At 39.7% G+C, this 26291-nt stretch overlaps 1 long non-coding RNA gene across 1 annotated transcript in view; it reads left to right on the top strand.

Annotated features, from left to right (window-relative positions):
• The first annotated feature begins 397 nt into the window (after positions 1–397).
• The window catches only part of LOC109323747, a 47899-nt gene continuing 22005 nt past the window's right edge, over positions 398–26291 (top strand). Inside the window, exons 1-2 of the long non-coding RNA XR_002104739.1 lie at positions 398–505; positions 24134–24204. This is a non-coding gene — a long non-coding RNA (uncharacterized LOC109323747). The remainder of the gene's footprint in view (positions 506–24133; positions 24205–26291) is intronic.

Here is a 26291-nt window from a genome sequence, read left to right on the forward strand (position 1 = left end):
AATGCCTCTGAAAGGAATGAAGCATAAGCATTACACAAAAGACAAGCAGTACGTAATGATGAAGAGGCCACAGTTAATTATCTAAGAAAAGTCAATTCCAATTATTCACTCTATACTGTCTCTCTTTTTCTCCATTCTTGATGATTTTTTTTAGAAGTGTATTTATTTAAGCCTGTTTTACATGGTCATGAAAAATGTACCTTTGCTAATATGATGTATTCAAGCTTGCCTTGAGCTGTGGATTCAGATATTCAGATCTGTACTTAATGTAAAGATAACCCGTCAGTGTATGGGCATAGAGTGGATTTTCTCCCACTTTGCTCCCCTAACCTTGATGTCTTTGAAGTGCACATGAATGAGAAAAGATTTAATTAAGCCATAGCCTCCTGATACACGGGCACAGAAAAATGATGGTGTATAAAAGCATGAGATACAGCAGAAAGCATAAACCCTAGGAGAACAGAAGTGTGCAGCTGAAGTGATGCCAGAACACCAAGGTAAGATGGTAAGAAAAGCACGAGTGCAAGCAATCAAAGGTTGCTGTTTAATGCAATTCTACTAGGTTTGCACACACAGCCATTTTGTGAATGAATTGGACAAATGCCAGCCAGAAGTGCATACCAAGTGAGGAACAGAAGCATGAGCAAAATGGCTTCTTAAGTATGCACCAATCATTTTGCCAAGGCAAATGTGCTCCTTTGCTCCTACAAATGAGAGGGATTAGGTGTTCTTTGAGTGTACATCCAAATATTAAGTGCGTAACTTAAGCATCAGACTTTGAAAATTTGGCCCTGAATTCCTTCAGTTTCATTTAAGAATGTTAGAAAGTCCAAATTCAGTCAGGTAGGCCTGAAGGGAACTGGGAGCTTGGGTTAAGCATCTTTTGTCCAATAGAGGAATGAATGTCAAACAAACTCTTGGAGTCAAGACAGGCTATGCTAGACAGGCTTTTTGTTGTTGCTCCAGGACTGAAGCTTGCTTTAGCCATTTGCAGGTCTGTTGAAGAAGTATCTAAAATGGAACATGACAGCACAGATTGAGCATTCAGCGCTTAATCCAAAACTAATGGAATTTAATGGGGATCTCAGCTTCAGCAGCTTTTGAATTGGCAACACAGTGTTGTATAAAAAACAATGCATTACTGAAATATATTGTTTGTGTCAACCCATCAACTGTCTGAGGTGTGCTGTTCTTACTTACTTAATACCAGCTTTTTCAGGATTGTCCTATGGGTAATTTGCAGTGTGAATAATTTGAAGGAAAACACTGTAATTTCCTTAATTTTATTTTAGCTCCAGCAGATTTGAGATGACATCGTGCCAGTTATGCACTTATATTTTCACAGGTGTCATGTCGTCATCTCTTAGTCTGAATGATTGCTTTATTACAACTGTGAAATTTGGGAAGAAGAAAAAAGCTGAAGCCTGTTTTTGAGTGGGATCTTTCTGGGAACTGTCATTTTGTATTAACACAAAATACCCGAATACAGAGCCTTCTTCAGCTATATGTCAGTGGAAAATAATGTCAGAACCCATTTTTAGCAACACTTTGATTGAAGGATATTTTTGCTTTTAAAGAGAGAAATTTTTCGTAGCCATGAGGGAAAAAACAAACGGAAATTTTCCTAGGTGAATACTCTGGGGAACAAAATATACAAAGGGAAAGATCTATTAACAAGATAGTTATTAGAAGGGAAATGCTTTGCCATAGAGGGATACTATCTAATGGAGCAAAAGAGTCTCTTTTCAGCCCGCCTAAGAGCTAAGAAAGTCCTGGAAAAGAGAGATAGTATTTTCTCTTAGTTTTATAGATGTTTATTGTTCGCAAAGGGGAGTTATTATGATAGTTCATCGTATCTATTGAGTCGGGTACCAATTGCTAGGCACTACACACAAATAACACAAACAGTCTCTGTCCCTGGGAGCTCACAATCTAGGCTTTTGATGATATGTAACTGGTAAATAAACACATAAAAAGGGAAAGAGTGGAAGTGAGACAATAACTATGGACATGTGTGTTGCAGACTCCTCAGAAGTTTTTCTTATAGGTCAGCCACTTGTGACATATTGGATAATCTCACTTACAGTATAACAACATTGTGGGAGAAATTTACAAGCGAGTCCAAAGAAGTCTACCTAAGATCTAAGACACTAGAAAAATGCCTAACTTATTTACAGCCTTGATTCCTTTGGAGTCCAATCTTTAACAACTGATTGGTTAAAGAAAATGGACAGGCAATAATATATAAACTTTATTTTAGGAGATTTGACACAGATAATTTGTTACTATGAAGGGTGAAGTATGGTGCAAGAAGGAAATTCCTAAAACTGAAATCAATGCATACTCACTTTGGGTGCGAAGGGAAAGCCCAGCTGAGGCAGGGAGCATCCCACTGCGGTCCTTTTGGATTGGTGGCAGAAACCTGAAGCCAGTTACATCTGGCCCTGGAAAGGGGCAGCCAGGGGGAATCCATGGCACTCTGGGGAGGGAGACGTAGGAGACCTTTCCAGTTCATGGGGTGCCGTGGTGATCCATGGTCAGCAAGAGTATGACAGCTGGCAAGAGTGGTCAGAGAACCACTGAAGAAAACATGGAAGCACAGCTCCAGGAAGCTGGATTTTCCAACTCGATGGGGACTCAAGTGGTGGTGACCAAGATGGGAGCTGATACCAACAGACTGCTGTGCGGGCTTGGTGGAAGCAGCACGGATACCCTACAATGAAAGATAGGACTCTCCACTGTATACCCAGAGGGCTCACCTTACAGGGAAAGTTGGAACTGTGGGTGAGTCTGCTGAATTCACTGGCATGGTTTTGATGTTTTCTTTTGGAAAACTTCCAAGTGGAAAGAGACCCTGATTGTAAAGCCCAGCTTGCTCTGGGGGAGGAAGTCAAGATTGGGAGGAATTGATTTGTGGACAGGGATGGTTTTTTCCTGCAGGGGTTTCCATGTGATTCCAGACCTCAGATGTTCCCCAAGAGGTAATTATGCCCAGGCACATGATAGGGTCAGTGGTGTTTGTCTATGGAGCTAAGAATTGATTCAAGTCAATTGACTTGCAGACCCTTAATGAATTAATTAAGTTTGAGCTAGGGACTTTGAATAAACACTGAGTTGATCTAAGCATGTTAAGCCACAGATCCTTAGTGAATTAATTTGGGGAGGATTTCTCTCCTGAGTTCAACCCAGTAGAGGGGCACAGAGTTTAATGTCTTTCTATGCATTTATATACTCTAGTTCAGAGAGCTGCACACACAGTCATCCCAATCACATATGAGAAGGTGACTATTCACAGCATCACATACAATTGCACAACACGATGACCCAGACAAGAAGGTGGTAAAGGTGGGTGAAAGGGAGGGTGGAGCCCCACGAAGGAGTCCTCCAAGGGGCAGGTCAGGGCCTCATCAGCTGACATAATAAGCTCCCAACATCAAAAGATACAAACACATTGCAGGAAGGGCATAACACTGGAGATCAGTGGTGGCAGCACTGACTTCACACTGATGTCTTACTCTGGTAGGACACTGGGCAGCAGAAGACCAAGGCCAAATTGCACATACCCCTGGCAGTGACCAATGAAAGGATCTTGGCAAACTGCACTGAAAGGGTATTGTATAATAATAAATATTAAATACTAAGTTTAAGAATTACACAGGTCTTTTATATTTAGTCCTGGAGAAACACACAGAAAAAGCACTAGTAGAGAGGTCCATGTTCTGATAACCTTGTACATTAAGTAGTGCCATGTTCCATGTCCATTAAAATGAACAAGACTTGTTTCTAGGATAAGATGCTCCTTAGTGTAGAATTAAGATCAGAGAGAGTTTTGAGCCCTGGTAGCTCATGAATCATCACAGGTAGAAATGAATGTCGTTGTGCTGTGTGAAACCTAACTTGCTGGCAGTTCTTGTGATACTCACTGTTTGTCTTTGGATATATGAGGCTACATGATGTCTTTAAGCATATGTTCAAATCCTGTGGCATCAATGATAACCCTGTTCCTGAAATTCAGGGAATCAGGGCTTGTAACAAGTAACAGTGCTAGGGTGGCTATGCATCCCTATACCCTGTGTGAGGATTCTACCACTTATGACTTAAAAGACAAAGTTCAGAGACCTCATGTCATTGCAGGTTGCAGGCAATCACTGTAGCGGGGAGACTCAGGTCAGGAAGGACTTGACAGGGACTTGACATTAAACTAGGTACAAATGGCTAGAGCAAAGGGGAAGAAAATATTCTTTTGTCCCAGTTGTCATAAAATGGGAAAACCTTTTTTTATTCAGGGCTTTTCATTATTTTGAGCTTTTTGTAACACCATTGTCTGCCCATCACAATTTTAGAAGTCAATAGCTTAAGAATTGTTAGAGCAAAAATGGTGTTTTATACTGGTTCAAAACATTAAGTCCAATTTTCAAATATTATTAAGTTATTCTTTTACTTTTACACATTACAAGTCTTTTGCACCAGAAATGAAATGACTTGTAGTGTCAGAGGAAAAGGAAAGAAAAACAATTTTCAGGATAATTTTATTTTTTAGGCCCACTAGCTGGTGACCTGCCTTGGCTAAAAGATTTAAGCAAACAGCCACATACTTTCAAAGGAGGTCTCAGCTTTATCAAGAGCAAAACAGAAAATAGAAAGAAACTGTTGCAATCCCTAGTAAGTGCCACTTCTCTGTGCTAAACACATACACACAGAAACAGACATAGAGCTAGGAACATTTCTTTCAGTTAACACTTGTTCAGATATGCTAAATTTGTCAAAAACAATTGCCACTTGAGGTGAGAAATTCTTTAAGTGAGTACACAACCATTAGAAAGGGAATAACTACCCTTTCGACATAATGACTATTTGAAACAGGATCCAGAATGTATTTCAAGATAATAAACACTGACAACTGAAGTAGGTTAAGGGTAGATGATAGAGATACTGAAGGAACTTGGCTGAAAGAGTAACAGAAAGGCTCAAAAGGTCCTTAACAAGTCAGGAAGGCTACCAGTGACAACTTACTGGGGGGCATACTAAACAAAAAATGCCAATTTTCTTATACGACCAGTTATACTTGGGATTCAGGCACCTCTAACACTACCACACAACTAAAACTACATTTAGTAACTTCATAGGTAACAAGATCCAGATTGTGCTAGAGTAATAATACTTGCTCTTAGTTGAGTCCAGATGCAGAAGTCCCTCACCATTCAGCAAAGCACTTAACCATGCATTTACTTGTAGGCATGTGCAAGAGTCTCATTGACTTCAACGAGACTTAAATACAAGTCTACATTTTAGGATATGCTTAAGTATTTCTCACAATTAGAATGGACTTACACACATGTTTAATGCTTTGCTGACTGCAGACCATCCTGTTTTATACCTTTGAGTTTGGCTTTTACTGAGTCTGTGAACTGACTTCCCTATATATCTAAAAGGAGAATGGACTCTAATTACTTTTAACTAACAGTAACTTCCTGTTTAAATTTATCCTCCTTATTTTTTTATGTTTCAGCACACTGTAATTAAAACAAATACATAAATAGGGTTGTGTTTGACTCTCTGACTTCTTACATTGATCTACACAGATATTTAGGATCCACTTCGAGGTAGCTTTCAACCAAGCAAAGTTATGCGAGCCACTCCTTTCTCTGTCTAAAATGGAACCTTTCTAAAGATCAGTCTGAGGATTATTGTCTTTTCTTCCAGGTTAGTCTCTACTTCCATGCAGGAGAGAAAAGGCAAGGGATGTAGAAAGACTAGATGATAAGCACATGGAATTGTGGGATTGCTGATAGAATTACAGTGACTGAGGCCTCCAGCACAGTGGTGAGTTCCCAACACGATATAGAAAGTGGCAGGTGCAGGCTGATTTCGTGCAGATATCATTCCCAGAATTTCACAAGGGGTGAGGCTGACTGGTTCCAGGGGTCAAGTTTAGGAGGTCAAATTGCAAATAGCTGGCTGGTATAGGCTTTAGATCAAACTTATAGTATTGGAGGACATCCCTTTGAATGCTTTATAATCAACATTGACTTGCTTATTACCAAAATAACAAATGCAGGGAAACAGCTGGATCCCCCCTTATATAGCAAGTTCCTGGTTACTAGGTTAGATAAACTATTTTACTTAATTAAAAGAATAATTTACATGTTAAGTAGAACTGGGAGAAATGCATTGCCAGATGTGCACTGTGTGAGCAAGTGGCAAAAATAAAACGTGATTGCAAAGGTCACAATGATGGGTCTAATGTTTTAGTCCATAATGTAATCATCTCAGCTTGCACTTGAGCATCTGTAAGACATTTAGGCCATTATTTTAAATAGCAGTTTTTAAGGCTTTAAACAGGTGAGCAGGAAGTATGATGGACCCAAGAAAGAATATGTTGAAGTGTAGCTGTGAGGTGGGAAGGGAATGTACTGAGATGTGGGAGAAATATAAATGTGCTGGGAAGCTTAGGAGAGGTGATAAATAGAGCTGTGTGAAGCATCCAGCATATTTTGTAAAATGCCAAGAGCAGAGTAAGCAAGAATTCCAAATATGACATTCCCACAAATGTCACACATATTTACCTTCATAATATTTTGCATTTAAAGAAGTGATGAGGACTCTCAGCACACTTTAGAAATAACTAAGAGCTCTATTATGGCTCTCCAGAGATGGAGTTGCTCTTGGGAAATACACATTGATGTGTCAGGTCCTTGAGGCATTTTACTCATGAAAGTCTGGAGGTCCCCTGTGTGCTGAAAACCGAGGTCTACAAGCTCAAAAGCTCAATGATTCTCCAGATTCCTGCTACATAACATATCTCCTTATGGTTCCTTACTTGGGCCTGTCCAGTTCAAACCTCATAACAAAACCTATAAGAAGCCTTCCTTCAAAACGAGTGAAGGCTCCTGGCCGCTAGGGATATAGTTCAGCTTATGCCCTTCTAGAAATATTTCTTTTAGAACAGGGCATTATTAACTGCTCTGTCATTTTACTCCCAGTTCCGAGAGAAAATATACATATAAACTTTGTATGTATTACTGTAGGAGAAAGGCAGACACGGTTCTTTGGGTAGATGTGATATCCTTTATTAGACCAACTAAACAGTTGGAAAAGTTGTTCTTTGCAAGCTTTTAGGCACAGGCACCCTTCTTCAGGCATATAGAGAGTCTGCTGGTGAATTATGTGCTTTCCCGGGTAGAATAGAAGCTAAAATGCAAAATGCAGGCCTGTGAAAATGCAAATCTGTGGCAGTGAGGATCAGAGGGGTGGAAGACAGCAGGTGTGAGACAAGTGGTGGGGAAAGGGGAAATGCTGAACTGGTGACAGAAGAATGTAGCTGGTAAAATGCAGACAGGTTACCTGGGGTTATCAGATGGCAGGCAGGTTATAAAGTGCCATAAATCCAATGTCTATACTTAGTCCATGATTTATGGGCTAGCTTGGGTGAGCAGCATTCTCCCCAAAACTCCACTTCTCCTCGCTAAGGTAAGTCCCTCCCCACCTGCTTTACTCATAGAGGGATGTTTACAACATGCACAGTGATTGCTCCCAGTGAGAGAGAGATGGATAAATCAACCACATTTGGGGATGCTTGCCTATAGTGAACTAAAGTTGCAAGCTTTTTGAAATGTTATAATTGCTAAAAAAGAATAATATTGTGTGTGTGTGGGTGCGGGGGGGATGGCTCGGGTTAGACCTTCGTTCTGCTAAATCAAATGTGACAGATCCTATATCCATTTTAAAGGACCTTCTCCCCACCAAGGTTTGATTGGGCCATTGAGAGCACTCTTTGACTAACATGAATTATTCTATGATGGGTCCACCTCTGTAATTAATGTACATCTTGGTAATCAGCATTAAAAATAAAGTAGATGTAGAAGAAATGTATATGCTCTTTCTCTTAAAGCATTTCCCATTATGAAGCTTGCCAAAGAGTGGCAGTGGTTCTTTAAGTACGCATCCAGGACCTGAAAAGGATGCAATAGTTTAACTGAAAAGCAAAAAAACAATAGTTGGGTCTAGTTTGGTAAAAAATATAGCTGCTGTGTGAGAACATGTCAGGGATTAAATGAGAGGATGTGCTCTAGGCCATGTTGTTATCTAGCATTTAGGGCACATGTATGTTAAGAAAACAAGAACAGATCCCCCTTACTGAGATTTTTAATGAGCATCTGTTGGTATATACCTCTTTGTGAAATCTTGTCCTGCCTCAGGGTTTGTGTCCCCTTCTTTCGTGGGATTCTTCTACCTCTCTGATAGCCTCTTGCCTGTCTCTTTCTCTGGGTCAGCTTCCTTCCCATAGGATTAGGATTTGTTCATCTTCAGCAGCTTCCTCTTTCCTTCTTTTCAGTTTCTCTCTGGCTTATGGAGTTTCATGGGGAGAGATGTAGTTAGCTGTGGTAGTCTGAAGTCAGCTAGAAGGCAGGGTAGCAGCTGATGAAGTGAGCTGCAGCCTACAAATGTTTATGCTATATGCACACACGTGCACACACACACACGGTAGAGATATAAATTAAAATTGAGCATTGATGAATCTGTTTCCATTCTTCCTTTCAAGACTTTTCTGTTCCCCTCATCACAACATGTCTATCTCCCCATCACTTCTGTTCATATACTGGAACTCATTTTTAGGTTTTTTTCCCCTCTGCTCTGGTCTACACTCCTTGGTTGTATTAAACTCTCTTGATTTGTTATTTGTCTAAGTTCATCTTTTCTTGGTGCAGTCCTGCAAGACTCATGAGTACTTGCACTCCTGTGTTCTCTCTCACCCCTTGAATGCACTTGGGCTTCCATATCTTATAGTGGGATAACATCTTTTTTCACTCTTAGACTAGAACCTGCCTACACTATCCTTTGTGTATGCCAACCACAAATCACTCTGAAGGTCCAAATGAATTATGGGCATCTGTATTTCATAGAATAATAGAAAATCAGGGTTGGAAGGGACCTCAGGAGATCATCTAGTCCAACCCCCTTCTCAAAGCAGGACCATCTCCAACTAGATCATCCCAGCCAAAGCTTTGTCTAGCTGGGTCTTAAAAACCTTCAAGGATAGAGAGTCCACCACCTCTCTGGGTAGCCGGTTCTAGTGTTTGACTGTCCTTCTAGTGAGAAAGTTCTTCTTAACATCTAACCTAAACTTCCCTTGCTGCAACTTGAGGCCATTGCTCCTTGTTTCATCTGTCACCACTGAGAACAGTCTAGCTCCATCCTGTGTAGAACCACCCTTCAGGTAGTTAAAGGCTGTTATTAAATCCCCTCTCAGTCTTCTCTTCTCTAGACTAAATAAGCCCAGTTCCCTCAGCCTTTCCTCAAAAGTCGTGTGCCCCAGCCCCCTCACCATTTTCGTTGCCCTCTACTGGACTCTCTCCAATTTGTCCACATCCTTTCTGTAGTGGGAAGGCCAAAACTGGACTCAGTACTCCAAATGAGGCCTCACCAGTGCTGAATACAGGGCAATAATCACTTCTCTTGACCTGCTGGCAGCACACCTACCAATGCATCCCATTAGCTCATTAGCCTTTTTAGCAACAAAGGCACACTGTTGGTTCATATTCATCTTATTGTCCACTATAAGCCCCAGGTCCTTTTCTGCAGAGCTGCTGCCCAGCCAGTCAGCCCCCAGGCCAAACCAGTGCATGGGATTGTTCCGTCTTAAGTGCAGGACTTTGCACTTCTCCTTATTGAACCTCATAAGATTTCTTTTGGTCCAATCCTTCAATTTGTCTAGGTCTCTCTGAATCCTAGCCCTACCCTCCAGCGTGTCTACTGTTTCCCCCCAGTTTGGTGCCATCTGCAAACTTGAAGAGGGTATACTCTATGCCATTTTCCAGGTCACTGATGATGATATTGAACAAAATTTTCCTCCTCTGGAAACCTGTGACCAAGGGTAGTGACTAACTGCCTTCTTGCAAATAAAGCCTTTGTCTGGAACCTTGAACAAAGCGCTAGAGGACAAAAGATTTTAAAACAACATATCCACAGGTAGTCTCAACTACTCATTCACTTCATTGCAGACTAAGTTAGATAGGCTTGCTGCATAATGTACAAGAACAGAACAGAACAGAACCCACTTGCATTCTTTCAGGAGCCCTGGGACCTAGCCTGGTTTCAGATTAACTCCCACAGACTAGACTTGTTGTTTTTTTAGAACTTCTACTCCTCCTGTGTGAATCTGGTCCCAATTACTGTTTGGTTCAGTGGTGTCTTTGTTACACATCCCCTGTGGTTCTTCACAGTGGGGGCTACCTGGAAATATGCCCTGTGATGGTTGTTCTATTGTTAGGGTAGATAACTCCATTCTTCTTAGTCAGTTTTTAATCCCTTGTTTTCCACCCTGTTAGGAAAGGTGTTGAAACTCTGGTCCCCTCTGATGGATTAACACATATTAGCTCATGAAACACATTTTGGGACACAGAGCGATGATCTGGACAGTACCTCTCCCAACTGCCTTCATATGCATAATGGTAGTGTTAGATGTTTTAGCTGTGATGGTACATTAATCACGTGAGGGCCTTGTTACACATTGCACTCTGATCTACTCAAATGTTGATGGAAATTAGTGCTAGCTTGAGTTTGGAGCAGTTGAACCTTAAAGCTAAAAAACGCCTTTAACCGTCCCCCACTTGCTCAGCTGCGACTTGCCACTAGAGGGCTGACAAGCAGGGGCTCAACTAGGAGCTATAGCTGTGAGTTGCCACTACAGGGCTGGTGAGCCAGGACAGGTTTCTTTCCCTGCTCTAGGTGGGGGTGTGTAAGAGATGAGCTACCAGGGCAGGAACATGGAGGGAACATATAACTGCCCTACTCCCTATAGGCCCCACTAAGACCTATCCATGCCCAGTGACCTGGCTTGCTGGCATGTGCTCTGCAGGCTGCTTCCACAGGGTTGCACCCCTGGGTGTGGGAAGGTCACAACCCTGGGAACGGGAGCAGTAGTTGGCTTGGTACCAGAACTGTCCCCTGAGCAGGATATTTCTGGGGGTGGAAAGTTTGTCCTCACAGAACAGCAGGGTGGGGAGGGGACATGGCATCCTAGGATGCTGGAGGACTGCAACTTGGGTGACTCATGTGTGGGAAGTGACCACATATTAACCAAAAGCTAGATAACATATATCAGAGATAAACCTGCTCTGGAGTGATGCAACTTTAGGCTGCCCAAAGTGTGCTTAAAACTAGTTTTAGGTGTTAATGTGTGGACAATCCAGGGGTTAAGAGCTCCAAGAGCAATCTAAAATTAATGTGTAACAAGTCCCAGAGATGCAATGATTTCTTAGGTGGTATTTTTGATTGGGCCAGCTGCATAACTGGAATTAAATTAGACAAGCTTTCTAATGCAAGGCATTCTTCTTCAGATCTTCACATCTGAAAAAAAGTCAAAACAGTCCTCTAGGTCCTCACCGTCTCCTCTTGATTACTGTAATCTACATAACCCTGGCCACCCTAATCCTTGCATTAACCCCCCAGCTCATCTTCCTTGCTTGTGGTCCTAACACATCATATATCTCTTTGAAAAAACTGCATTAGATTTAAGTTTTGTGTCTTCATCTTTAGCAGAATGCATGGAGGGGTGACACCTTAGAGATGAACTGGTTCAAAGGGACAGGCATACATTTTCACTGGCTTTTCTCATAAAGTAGAAATGTGAAATCTACACTTCTGCCAACTTGCTTGCTTTAGTATGTTTCCAGGTTTTCCTTCACCCTGCACTCCCCTCTCTTTTAGCTTCATCTACCTTCCTCAACATCCAACACTTTCATTTACGGAAAGAAAGGCCTCTCTGAACTGATTTCCTGAACAGATGTCATCTGTCAGCTATCTAAGGCATGGCCTTTGTAGGTTGGTATTCTGACTGGAGATTCTGGGAACTACTGTGATGTGTCAAATAAAAATAATTTCAAAGAAATGCTCATTAGAATTTTTCAGCAAAGACTTCAAGAGATCTTCTAGTAACAATCACCCTACGCTCAGTTTAAAGAGTAACTCAGCTGAATACCCATAAAACTTGGCTGACCCCTTGTTCAGTATAAACCTATAAGAATAAGCACCAGACAATTGAAATGTGTATGCTAGCATAGTGTGTACTGCATATGTATTACAGGTAGACTCTGATCAAAAAATGCAGATTCCTAGCTGGGCAAACTAGCAGTTGAATTATGTTTTGTTTTGACATCAAAACTAACCATAGCCAGTTCTTTTAGTCTATTTACCCTCTAGCAGTGTTTTGAAATTAAAAGAAGAGACACCTTCAATTAATGCCAGCAAAACAGTTTAAAGATACAAAGTAAGTAAACAAAACAGTAAAACTGCTGAACTCCAATTTGGTAGTGTGGTAGAAATAGTTAACTAATTAATCAATTATTATTGCCATGTCTTCGGTTGCAGTTAATTCGTGCTTTTTCCTATGAACAAATAGACCATCCTCTTCTTAGGGATGACTGACATCTGGGAAATGACGTGCAAATTTCACATGTGTAAAATATCACAAAATGGATTATCCAAGGGCATTTCAGATACAAAAGCAAAGGGACAAAACAAAGGCCCATTCCTTTAGTCATCTCATATACTAGACATTTTTTTGCTGTTGTTCATCAAAAAGTTTTGCAAGACCCCAGTGGTTCTTTTGGTTTTGTACTTCGGCCAGATCTTGTCATGTAATTTATTGTGAATATTTTTCCTTTCAATATTGGGCATCTTTTAACAGAATATTTATGGACTTTATTCATCACTCAGTGAAGCAAAACCTTGTAGTGTAGTTTTGGATTCTGGCTCTGGTGGGGGCTTAATGCTCTTATTATATTTATCTCACAGCAGCAAGTGAATTGCACAGCTGGAAGTGCACTGCTTAGTGATAAACCTCATTTCCTCTTGCTCCCTTCCCTTCTTTCTTTGACTCTGGCTGCTGTATCTTTCCCCTCAGATCATATTCCCATTGTCAAAAAAAGGGATGTGATTTAGTTAGCCCTGCTAGTTTGAAGACACAGCAAAAGAAAGGGGAGGGTGGCACCTTAAAGACTAACTGGTTCAGAGGCATATGATTTTGTAGGAGACAGCTTACTTCATCAGCATCTCACGAAGTCAGCTTTCACCTATGAAAACATGCCTCCCTGAAACAGTTTCTCTCTAAACTGTGGCCCTTTCTGCTTTTCCTTGTGTCAGACAGGAACTTGCTTCTAACACTGTTGTGTGGCAATAGTAAAAAATTAGGCAGAGGCACTTTCTCTTAACATTGAACAAGAAATTCTATTAGAAAAAAGAAAATTGCATTAGATTTAAAACTACCCCCGCCTCTGTTTCTGACTCAGTAAATATTTTAGACCTAGAACCTTTTCCATCCTCTTATTGGCCTTCTGCTACAGATTTAAGGAAATAACATATACTAGAGTCATTGGAGTAAGACCAGCATACAACTTGAATATGTCAGTGGTGTAACCACATTGCATTCCTGAGAAGGTAGTGTGAAGTAAGATTTAAATCTGAATTTGTAGTACAACTCCTGCCTGTGAAATGTTCTCAGTCAAAACTCTCTGGATACCCCAAGTTTTGGGATTTGGGAAATTGTTCCTAGTTTTGTGGCTCAATCTCTCTAATATTCTAATCATTATTACCATGATTTGGGGGAGGGGGGAAACATGCATAATGGAGATGAAATAATTGCTGTGATAGTTTTCTGTGGTTAAGTGCCACACAAGTTTTCTATCCCCAAATTTTGTTTTGTGTTTTGCATTGAACAAAGCCACTATATATATATATAGATAGATAGATAGATAGATAGATAGATATATCTCCCCAAGTGAAACACATACCAATAAGTTTGGCAAAACTAATGAAACAGAAATGTTGCATGGTGCTCAGCATAATACCACCAACTGTCCTACTTTCATTAGAAATTGGCCCCAGGTTTGCTTTATAGGTTTCCAAATGTTTGACAAATTAAAACTCATTTCTGAGTTGGTTGCAAAACTGAAACCAGATGTGTTTTGGGTCATTTAGGGTTTATTGGGAACAATTAGCTGCTCTTATTTTAGAGCATAAACTTTTTCCTGTCCACACACAGGAACATTTAAAAAACACAACACCTCACCATAATGATAGCAGAAGCTGTATACTCTATTTTAGCTGGACATTTGGGAATTAAAAAGGCAAAATCATCAAGACACCAGTGTTCCTGATCCTGTGCATATGCATGTATATCTTTAACCTTAATAGGAATTGTCTATGGGTACCAAGACACACATACACATCCTCTCCTTTCTGTCTTTCTCTGATACACACACAGGACAATTGCTGAATCTCTGTGGTATGGAAAAAGAAGAGAGATTTTTTCCTAATAAATAGGCTGGTTGTGTGTGTATTGTCAGTTAATGAGTTCTTTTTTAAATAGAAATAATACAAATTGTAGTACAGGTATTGATTTCTTTTCAAACTGACATGTAAAATACATACAGATACATACAGCTGGTTAAATGCTCAGCTATTCGTTGACATAATGTGCACAGGCAACTTATCAGTCCAATTAGGTATGTAATTGTGCAAATAGATATAAAAAAAGGTCCAGTGCCCAGAAGTTCTTTAGATCTAGAGCACCTTAAATAAAAAATTCCTTTGATGCTTCTTTAATGATAAATCAAAGTTTGGCTATTATAAAAATAGTCTTACTTGTGACGTGTCATTGTCATCTCTTAATTTGATTAGCCAATGGGTAAATCTGTCCTTTTGTGTACTAAAATCATGGCCCAAGGTGATTTTTAGCCCAGAGCTTGTAATAAAGTTCTGTTACATTTCTGTACCTCCGTACCACAGCCTGCGTGGGTGTCATATTAGGTGCAGAAGGCAGGAAACCATTTGTACAGCTGTTGTACTACAGATGAGGAGCATCTTTTCTTTGTGACCTGAACCTAGCTGCTTTGAGTAAAAGAACTGTGATAACATAAAGAATAAAGTACTGCATAATAAAACATGTGTAAGAAATTACAGTTCAGAACCCCAAAAGACAGGGAATTAAATAAAATAAGAAATGTAGGGTCAGTTTTCTATGCTGCATCCCAAGTGAGCTAAATTTATGGTGATTACCCTAAATCCAATCCATAGTAATCTCTGCTGTTGCTTTTTGAATATGGAGACTGAAGTACAAGTCCACAGGAATGCATATGCTCTCATGTGTGGAAAGCAGGGAGGTTTATAAAATAAAATATAAGTTTTTTCACTCAGTGGCATCCAGTGAACAACTAGGTTTGGTTTGTACTTTCTGACTTGCTCCCTAAATAGGTTTTTGTTCTAATGCACCATTCTACTGAATACTATGGCAGGAACAAGCTATGTAGTGGAAGACCCAGTCATGATTCCTTTATTCTAAAGGCAAATCCCATTCTAAATGTGCAACCTACATAATTGGGTTATTTATTGCATAAAAAAAAAATCACAAAGTGATTTGGGGAACATTTAACTTTCTCCTGGCATACAAGGCTAAATGGATACCTGTGAACTAGCTCTATAAAAGGGGAAAGGGAAAGGAAAAAGGCACCATCTGCGCCCAGTTTTATAAAGGATCCTGTTTGAACCTAATTGGAGTAGAGTAAACTGATAAGTTAAGAACCTGTTTCACCTGTGGGATATTTGGATGGTGCTTGAAATGATAAAAAGCCTCATTTGGGGTGCTAAAAGAGACTAAACTTGTAGAAACTGGAAGAAACTCAGAAGGCTCAGTAGAATTTTAGCTAGAAATATATTAGGCAGTTATATTTTTTCTACAGGCAGTGTGTTTTGGGAAATATTTCTTTCCACTTTTTAGGATGTAGTGTCTTTCATGCACTTTAAAAGTATGCTCTCTATCTGAATGCTGTTGTGCTTTCTATAGGAAAAAACACCCTTATGGTAGAATGATTGTAACCTTGATCTAATTTCGATTGATAGACTTAACTTGCTTTTTTTCTGTTAAGCCTAGTCTTTGTAGCTGTTGAATTCCCTAGTCAGCCTTGGGTACAGATACTGGGAACCTGAAAAAAAAGCTCTACAACTTGCAGGTGGTGCATATTTTCTATGAGAGCTTCTGTAAAGTGATTTCCAAAGTTGCATGCAGCATGCGTATATATGTATATGTGTATATATGCTAGCCTTATAGCATCTGTATATACAATGTAGAGCTAGCGGGAGGAAGAGACTCTGCATATCTACTCCCTTCAGTGTGTTGGTAATTTAATAGCTCATAAATATATTATATGTATGCATTAAATTGAAATTTCAAGGGGAGGGAAACAAAAAAGGGAAAGGTTACAGGAACTTTGAACACTATCAAGTCATTTTGTGATGCTTCTAAAATTCTTGGGTTATTTTAGGGTGACTTTTGAGCCCTTTAGATTGCTGTGGCAATCAGCAGGTCAATTCCAATCAATTTAAATGCAAAGAAACATTTGTCTGGGCAGCTGTGTTAAGGTTCCTTCACAAATCAATAAAGCTTTTTTCATGAAATATGCTCCTGGATAACTGATCTGATATTAAGGAAAAGAGCACAATATGTGCTGACCAGCACTGCCACATTTTTTTTGAGAATTTAAAAGTCTTGAGCTGGGCACCTCTCTACAATGTATTCTTATGAATCTAGCCGTGAGAGTTAACCCAAGAATGGTTCTGCTACCCTGAATTTCAGTACACTTGAATATGCTTTGTGGGACTGTACAGGTCTTATGCTGAATCCAGCAGATACAGTCCTGCCTCATCTCTCTGGTTGCCCATGGCTTCACAGAAGGAAAGGGCTTACACTAAAGAATCCCATGCAAATGGCTTCCTGGGGAAGCAGACCATGTCTTTTAACAGGGAAGCATTTAAGTTACTTTTTTAAAACATATTGCTCCTGTTTTTCCTGTCTCCACCTTGGCTCCTTTCTTTACTAATGGCTCTGGAGCCTGGCAGATGGGCACATATTCTTTCTGTTTTAGACTTACTTTTTTTCACTGCACTATCCATAAAGCAAGGGTGCTGCTGGAAAAAGCTTTCTCCAAAGTCAGAGACAGCAATAATTCTTAACCTGATTCCCCCAGTGGGGACAACCCTAATGCAAGAGAATGAAATAATAATAGTTGTTAAAGATATATTTCTCACAAACTCTTGAGAGCAAAGTGATTGTAATAAAAGTCTGGTGGTACTGGTGGAATCTGTCAAGAATTGCTAGGTTTCATCCTTCACAGGGGTGGTGGTCCATTTAGTATTTCTGCAAGGTTACAGTAGATTTTTTTTTTTTACAGAACACAGTTGTGTGGTGTGGGAACTGATTAGTTTTGCTGTTCGTCTTCTTCAAGGTGCTGCCTTAAATTTCCTGGTATGGCTTTAACAAACTAAATGCACTCAGGAAGAAAGGAGCATTGTGAACAATAGGAGCAGCTTGACTTGGGCTTCCTGGGCTCTGTCTCTGACCTTGGCAAATGACACCAGTTTTCTGCATCAGGTTGCCCATCAGTGGGTGTGGATAAGTCCTTATTTACCTATCCCCCACCCCTCCACACAGAGTGGATAATTGGAGATTGGAATAGCAGTTGGTGATCCTCAGAGGAAAGGTGATAGAGCATAAAAAGAAAGAATTGTTCTATGTAATAATGATGATAAGGATAATAATAATGATGATAAGGATAAGAAAAAGGTTAAAATCACGGAAAGTATAAAATGATCACTTGAAAGATGTTGCGATTTGCATTTCATTATGCTTAAAAATTTTGGAATGCAGCTTTTTTTTTTTTTTAAATGGTCTCTCACTGACCAATCTAGCATGCATCTTCTCCATATTTTTCACTGCATCATTTGTTTAAAACTACTTTGGTTCCTTTATGTTTAAATATGTAGCTTAAAAGATTCTTTTTGTTTCCTGAAAGGAAATGAAAAGAACGAAATGCATATTTTGGGCATTAGATCAGAAGTTTCATCATAAAGTCTTCTTTTTTTCTCAGGTCACTCTCCTAGGAAGTACACATTAAAACACAGAATTTGTGTGGCAATATAAACATGACTCTTTCTTATTAGTGATTGGAAAAGTTGGCACTTGCAATGGGACACACATGCACGTGCACACACATTGGATAACGGCGGCTTTGAAAACACCTTATGTATTTCCTAATTAGGTAACCATGACCATGAATTCTGCTGATTTTGAATGTGAATGAGCTCATGCAGAATGTGAGCTGGAGATTGATTCCAAACTTTTAATACATTTTGAAGCATATCTCCAAATATCAAATGTCAGTCAAGGGGAACATAGGCTGTGTTTTGACTTGGGTTGGCAAAGAGTAAATTAAATGCTCCAAAAGGATGAATAACCCATTTGACAAAACAGAACACCTAAAAGAGAATGGGAAAACATGGGGTCAAGACAAATGAGACAGATATGCATGCAAAACAGAACCTAATAGATGAATATCTTCCTGTTTTTAGACTTCCAGTAAGCACTGATTGACACTCCCCTCTTCTGCATAGCTGCAGGGCGCAAGTTATGGACAAGGCCTAAGACCCTGTGCAGAGCATTAGATATTAATTATGAGGTACTGTCCACAAACTCTCACTCCTTCACAGTCCTTCTGTACCCAGTCGTGTGCATGGCAATTTGCTTTGTTTCTGTTTATATTCACATTATTATATTGTCTTTTCCTAGCGCTGCACAATTTTTTTTCAATATAATACATAGACTTATACAGAAATCCATTACTGAGTGGGTGGCAAAAAGCTAAAGGTTTTAACAGCTGAGCAATGGATATGTAGGTCAATGTGCCTTATAGCCCTCAAGGTGATTAGCTTAGCATGTGCTGATGTAAAACTATGACTAGTCTAAGCTGGTACTAGCTAATTCATTTTAATCACGCACTTACTTTCTAGTCAAGACAAACCTGAAATTCTGGTGAAGGTTACTGACATGAATAGACTGGAAAAATGGCCTGCAGTCAACGAGAAGAAATCAACCAAGCTCAGGGTGATCAAAATGGCTGGGTGTGCAAACATACACAGGATCAGGTCACCCTAAAATTGGCGCTACTGATCTAACATTGGTTTTTGTTAGATAAGGACTAACTTTAGATTACTGTGGATTAACCCAACCTAAAATGTGTTAACCCAACCTAACAAATGCTTGCATACATTCCCAGCACAGCAAAAATGAATAGAGGCCAGGGAAGCCTGACTTGCGAGGAAAGGATGAAAGAAATAGGGTCATTTAGTCTAGAGAAGACTGAAGGGAGATTTGATAACAGTCTTCATATTCTGAAGGCCAATTGGAGAGAGAAGATGGACACAGGCTTTTTTGTCTGTGGTATTGGAGACAGGACCAGGAGCAATGGCTTGAAACTCCAACAGAGAAAATCTAGATTGGAGATTAGGAGGAACTTTCTGAGTATGAGGGTGGTCAACTGGAGCAGGCTGCTTTGGAAGTTGAAACAATAGACACTTGGCTGGGGTGGTTTAGTTAGAGATGATCCTGCCTTGAGCAGGGTGCTGGACTAGATGACTTCATGAGGTCCATTCCAGCCCTACTTTCGTATGATCCAGTGAATTTCTTGCTTCTCTTCTAGAGAAAGCCTTAACAGGAAATAGCTCCACTTTTGCATGTTCACCTAATATCTCCCGGTATTTTCTTCAAGAATGGAGAAGTACATTGGCTTGATATTTTTGCTAAAGGATCAGCAATTGAACAGTTAATGTATATTAAATATCCTTTTATTAGGTTTCAGAGTAATTATGGACAGTGATTCTCTTCTCTCTGAGGTCCTGATACTCAGTGGTATAACAAAGGTGGGGTGCCCAAGGCAGCAACCTCAGGGCCAACTTAATGGAGAGGGTCGAAAAATAACAGCCACCGCCACAGTCGCATGGCCAGTAGTATCAGAAGTTGCTGCTGCTCCCATATGTCACTACTGCCCTGGATGCCCAGCTACTGTATTATGCCTCTACTGATCCTCTCCTTGTATTTTGAATTCCAAATTACTTTCCCAAGCCATTTCATCCAAGGCTGTTTAGAGGATTCTTATATCTCTACATTTTTTTTTATTGTTCATTTTTTGCCGTGGCAGTTTTATTACTCCTTTGAACAGCCACATTTTGTTTTCTGGTTGGGAATCAGTTATCCATCATAATAAGTTTATGTCTTTCTGCTGGTGAAACATTCTCAGACTCATCCTGATTTTTTTTTTTTTTTTGCAAGTCTAAAATTGTTATTTGCAAATTATGCACTGAATAATTTATATGAACAAACTTAAGTTTATACAATGTTGGCAAAATCTTCCTATTACCTATTTTTTGTTTGTTTTTAATGGTTCACTAAATTTTTTTAGTATTGCATCTGCTGTCTAACTGGCTGATTTTGATGTTAACAGAAGAATATTAATAGCAAATTACAAAATTAGCTTTCAGCCATTCATAATTTGTTTAGATGCAAACACACGTAGCTGCATGAAGCCATTCTTTCTGTTTTCTTCACTTGCGAAGAGCAAATAATAGGGCATGTTAAAATGATTAAACCAAGCATACTTCTAGGATTTGAATGAATGTCCATAAATCCAGTCTTTTAAGTACTACTTTGGTTAAAAGACATTAGAAATGGATTCAATTCATAATGTCTAAATCTGGAGCTTAAACCTTTCTGAAAGTTGGAGTATTCAAGCCTACATCATCTATTTGGATCTGCCTGTATAGTTATGAGATATGTAAACTGTGATTATTGTTACTCTTAGCCAATCTATACTGTCAGTACATGACAGAGGTTAAATGAGAACTGAGCACTGATCTTTCAAACAATTGTATCACAATTCAGCCTTTGTCCAGATGGTACATTTCCTATAATTGTTGTTGTACTTTCTCTTTTCCCCACTGTGAGACTCTAGAATATCCATAGTTATGTCAAAAGACTGGGATGAAGAGCATACATTTTTACTACAACAGATGCTTCTGTTCACTCAGTGAGGGTTTAAAATCACTGTAATACCTTCAGAGCAGTCTCACTTGTAAAATACAGCAGCTCAGGACATGCAGTTAGGATTTTGATAAAATCCAGGTTAGTTTTTTTTTTTTCCTCTTTTTAAAGTAAGAATTCAAAATAAGTGAATCGGCAAGGATTAAGGTGCTATTTCTAGTCTGTTTGGTGTTTCTGAAATACTAGCTTCACTTTTTCTCTTGTAAGTGTTGTCCATCTCCATGATACTTCACATCTGGGTCTCGGAAGAAATGGGATGCTGAAGTGCCAAATTACCACGGGGACTTGCTGAGTGCATGTTTTAGTTTCTTCAGCAAGAATGAAGCAACCCCCCTTAATTCCTAAGCCTTCAGTGGGGGACTTCTCACTGAAGAATTTTTGTAACCAGTATGAAGAAAAAGATCAGAGGAGCATAGTTTTCAAGAAGGATAATGATGGGGCAGACGCATCTGTGTTAAATTCACCTTCATGTCCTATATGCTATCTGCCTTTAGATAGCTCTTCAGTTCTCAGGGCAAAAGCCTGTTTGTGTTCAGAAGTGGTGGTTGCTCTTCCAGATGCTGCTTCAGTCCTCAAATCGTGTTGTAAGCCAAAACACCCATTGACTCTAAAGGTAAAGGGACTGGGTCCATCACTAGCTATGAACTGAGTGCCTGGAGCAGTTTTCCATGTATTGACTCCATGAAATCCTATGAAATATGAACTTTCATTTCTACCCAGGAGAACTTTCACAATCTTTTCTCCAATGCCTGATGAAGGGTGTTTGTGCCTGAAAGCTTGCCATTAAAGATTTTTGCAAAAAAAAAAAAAAAAAATCTTGTTAGTCTAATAAAAGATATCATCTCTACTATGAGTCCTGATTGCCTAGGTCCATCACTAGTAAGCCCAATCAGAACATTAATTTGTGCCATCCAGGGAACTTTAATACTGAAGGGAGGGGGAGAAATGATCAAAACTGTATTATTGTTTCCCACAGTCATATTCCTAAGCTCCTCATTCTTCTGCCCTGAAGGGAAAGAGGGAAGAAGGATCTTGAAGGGAGCTGGGCACTTGGTGGGGTAGATGGTTTCTTGCATGCCTCTGTGTGCAGGGGTGCTTGGTTACCAAATGCAAATACAGGTATATGGTTACCAAATGCTTCTATAATGCTGGAGGCTGTATGGCTTCTATAATGCTATATGGGCATATTTATAGATTGGCAGTTCTGGTGGTCGGGGGAAAGGCTTGTTACTTGCTTCAGCGTGTATGCCTGCATTGCTAGAGGATGGCTCATTGCATAGCTCAAGAGTTAGGGTTATGGTGTTGTCCTTTAAATTTATAAAGTTTGAGAAATATAGAAACAAACATAGTCACCCAGGGAACATCTCTAGTAAGTTATTTTATTGCTGCTGCTGCTCAGTACACAAAATGGCAGGATGCATTATACTAACATTTATTTATAAATAAATAAATATGAATCAATTAAATGACTCTTTCAACAGTTTACCTGAGAGTTCATATTTAAATCTACTACATTGGGGAGTTAAAAGGGGAATGACAAAAAGCCAGTACAAAAACCCACCTGGTAACTACTTTAGTAAGAGTTTGTTTTGAGTAGCACTTTTGTATCACATGAGATGAATAGACTTATTTTGCTGCTCAAAAGTGATGGGGATATCTGAATAATTGCTCTGTGTAACAATTCTTAATAGCCTGCTCAGATCCAGCCATTCCCCTGGGGTTCAGAGTGAAGCATTCTTTATATCGCATGTTATAATATCTACAACTGTCAAAAAGACAGGAGAACTGGGCAGGTGAAAAAAGTAATTTATCCCATTATAGAAAAGTACAGCCTACAGAATGGCTGCCTCATTGCACTGGTGGAGAAAATGATCATATAACATATCCAGATGCTTGAACGTATAACACTCCAATTCTGAGGATTGTGATACTGGAATATATTGTTGTTGTTATTATTGCTCCTACTAATACTGATAATGATAATAATATTTAGGGTCCATTTGTTTTGCTCAAATCAGTAGAAAGTAGAAATGTTTGGAGCCTGGAGCAGAAGCAAATCTAGCAATTAATTTGGAGGAGTTTGGTTTAAAAATATGGAACAAGCCCAAATGGTAGATGTGTTTAAGTTTAGTTTGGGGGCGGGGAAGGCAGTTAAAGAAATGAAAAACAATGACTTGCTCTGCCATTAAAAAGTTTCCAAAAAGCATACTTTAGTTGTGGCATGTTTTTCTGCAGATTTCTATTGCCCTTGTAATGCAGCAACATAATAAAGGATAGGAAAATACCTTTTTTAAAGTTATGAGACTACATAATTTGTTATAAATATGATTTGTAGCTAAAAAACATAGACTCCAGCATGAAATTAATGGAGAACCTGTCTATGGTCATGTTTTCCCATATGAACACAACAGATAAAAAATGTAATAAATTCATTCATCTACACCCACTTGAAATATCTGAGCTGATCAGCAGTCTCACTGATGTGCAGCCAGACTTTGAAGTCTATCTTAGCTCTCTGGAATTTGACCAGCCACTTTCCAGACCATGTAATTCATTGCAGATCTTTCCACATTATGCATTCCAGATGGCCATATTAATTCTTTGTACATTTTCTCTTTCGTTATTTAGGTTACTGGGGTAATTTGGAAATTGAACTTGCATGCTACAAAGTGACAATTGACATATTGTTATGCTATCGTGCTGCTTAGACACTGGTGATGGACTTTAATGAATGTTTATGAAGTTTGGGTTTGTTTTTTTTCCCCCCCTGTTCTTTCAATTTTTAAGCTCCTGAATAATGAGACCCTGGGCATGCTGAATTCCCCACAGGCCACATAAGTGCTTTCAGAAGTGCTGAGCACCCACAACCTTGGCTGAATTCAGTGGGAACTGTGAAAGCTTAGCACCTTTTTAAAATTAGGCCTATAATGAACATAACCTTTCCCAGGGCTCTCTCAGTAGAACACCATGACCTGAAGAAGAAATTTTCTAACAAAAATTTAAAATGGATGTGGTGCTATTAACATTCAATCCAAATCCTGCATTAAGCTTAAAGGAGAGGGAAAACCCACATGGCAGTGTCAACCAAATAGCTGGTGGTTTTTATAACATAGGTAACAGCCCACAAGCTGAATTAGTTGAGAGGCCACCAGGTTTTTTTTAAGGACCCAAATAATCTATATCTTCATAATGATTTTCTGTCTCTAGGTCAGAGTAGACCCAAGCCATTCTAGCAAATCTCTACCACATCTTAACCCCAGCCACCTAAAGAATAACAGGTAAGCAGCCAAGTAATATAAGGTAATAATCTGACCAAAAGTTTTTGAAGACATTAAGAAACTTGAGAATTAATTTCAAGTGGTTTCTCACCCAAACCTCCAGATGGATTTTCCTCCTTTACTTTGCAGTATGTTATGTTAATTATTTTTCTTTACGAAAGTGGAACAAAACCTCAGGTTCCCTAAGGTAGCACAGTTCTCTTCCCTCTGCCATGTGCTCTCAAGAGTCTGCCAGGCCTTTTTCAAAGATGGTAAGATAGGAAAAGCAGGATAGGGTCAAAAATACATTTGGATACATGCATATAACACAAGTAATCTTTACACTGAGAAATACCAGGGCAAAAAGCACTGACCCTAGTCTACAGCATCTATAGGTTCTAATCCTATAGGTCCTATATGTAGGTGAAAAACTTTATCCAAGAAAATAGAATTGCCAAGTGTTTGAGGAACAGAGGCAAATGAGGCTACTAAGAAATCAAAGTGTGGCACACCAATAAATACGAATGCTGGACTGGAAGGGGCCTTAGGACCACTGATTCATGTTCCCTGCATTTGCAGGAAATCATTTACTCAATGCGCATCTACATGTGCACTTTAATGTGCATTAGCCTGTTTTAATAAGCATACAAGCATCACTGAAAATGTGCTTTTTACTTAATGCACATTAAAATAGGCTAATGCACATTAAGCATTATTTTAAAAGTGTGCACTTTAGTTAATGCGCATTAAGCCAGGCTAATGCACATTTTCCTAGTACCTCACAATACAAGGCACTTTAACATATGTTCTGAGTGCTCCAAGAGCCACTAATAAAAGTGCCACCGCATCTCACATATCAGTGATCCCAAGCTTAAAAATGGCAGTGGGGGCACTTGAAATAATGTTCATTGTATGAACTTTATTTCAAGCACCCCCACTGCCATTTTTAAGTGTGGGACATTGATACATGAAAGGCAGGATGCTGCTGCAGTGTGTCAGAACAGCCTCTGTTTTCATGTACAGGCACCCACAAATACTAGATTTAATGCACATTAACTAAAGAGTAGTAATGTGTAGATGCACCCAATGTTTCCCCCAAATCACCAGTTCAAATGCTGGCACAACAATGCACTAGAAAACCAGAAACAGCAAGAAAGCTCTACAGTTTGCCATTGGAAAAAAACAGGGGGTATGAGGGCACTGCCAATGCCCTGCTATTGCAAATGAAATGAGTTAATGTATACACTGAGGAACCTACGAAGGGGCCATGCCCATATTACATGTTGTCACAAAAATGTTAATATATTAAAACCTGGATATTTGGGACTTTTTTTTTTGCCTTTTTGAAGGCTCCGTCTCTAATACTGACTATTTTTTAAAAGGGAAAATATTGCTGACTGAACAGCCACCAAATTAAAATGGCTCCTCTTACAATGATATGTGTTGGTGTCCTCAGGAAACCTTTTGGTCCTGGGTAGTACAACATGCTATGCATTTTTGTTTTGTTTAGTTTTTTCTCTGAAAATTTACATCGCAACTGCAACTTCCCACTTTCAGAGTAGTTCCTTTGGACAACTGCCACTCTTCCCCACACTTTTCACTCTTTTAATGTAACACTAAGGTTTTCATAGTTTCATAGTTTCTAGGGTCAGAAGGGACCTGAGTAGATCATCTAGTCCGACCCCCTGCCATGGCAGGAAAGAGTACGGGGGTCAGACCCTAGCTGCCCTGACCGTGAAGTAGCGCCTCCTGATATCTAACCTAAACCTACCCTCTGCCAGCTTGTGACCGTTATTCCTAGTCACTCCTGGCAGTGCTCGGGGGAACCGTGACTCCCCCAATGCCTGCTGGTCCCTTCTGACTAGTTTATAACAGGCCACTAGATCCACCTCAGCCTTCTCTTGTGGAGGCTGAACAGGTTCAGGTCCCGCAGCCTGTCCTCATAGGGCCTGCCCTGCTGTCCCCTGATCATACGAGTGGCCCTTCTCTGGACCTTCTCCATGCTGTCGACATCTCTCTTGAAGTGTGGCGCCCAGAACTGGACAGAACTCCAGCTACGGCCTAACTACTGCCGCATAGAGGGGGAGGATCACCTCCTTGGACCTGCT

Source organism: Crocodylus porosus, unplaced genomic scaffold (genome assembly GCF_001723895.1).
Source record: "Crocodylus porosus isolate Cpor-Errol unplaced genomic scaffold, CroPor_comp1, whole genome shotgun sequence".
Taxonomy (NCBI): Eukaryota; Metazoa; Chordata; order Crocodylia; family Crocodylidae; genus Crocodylus; species Crocodylus porosus.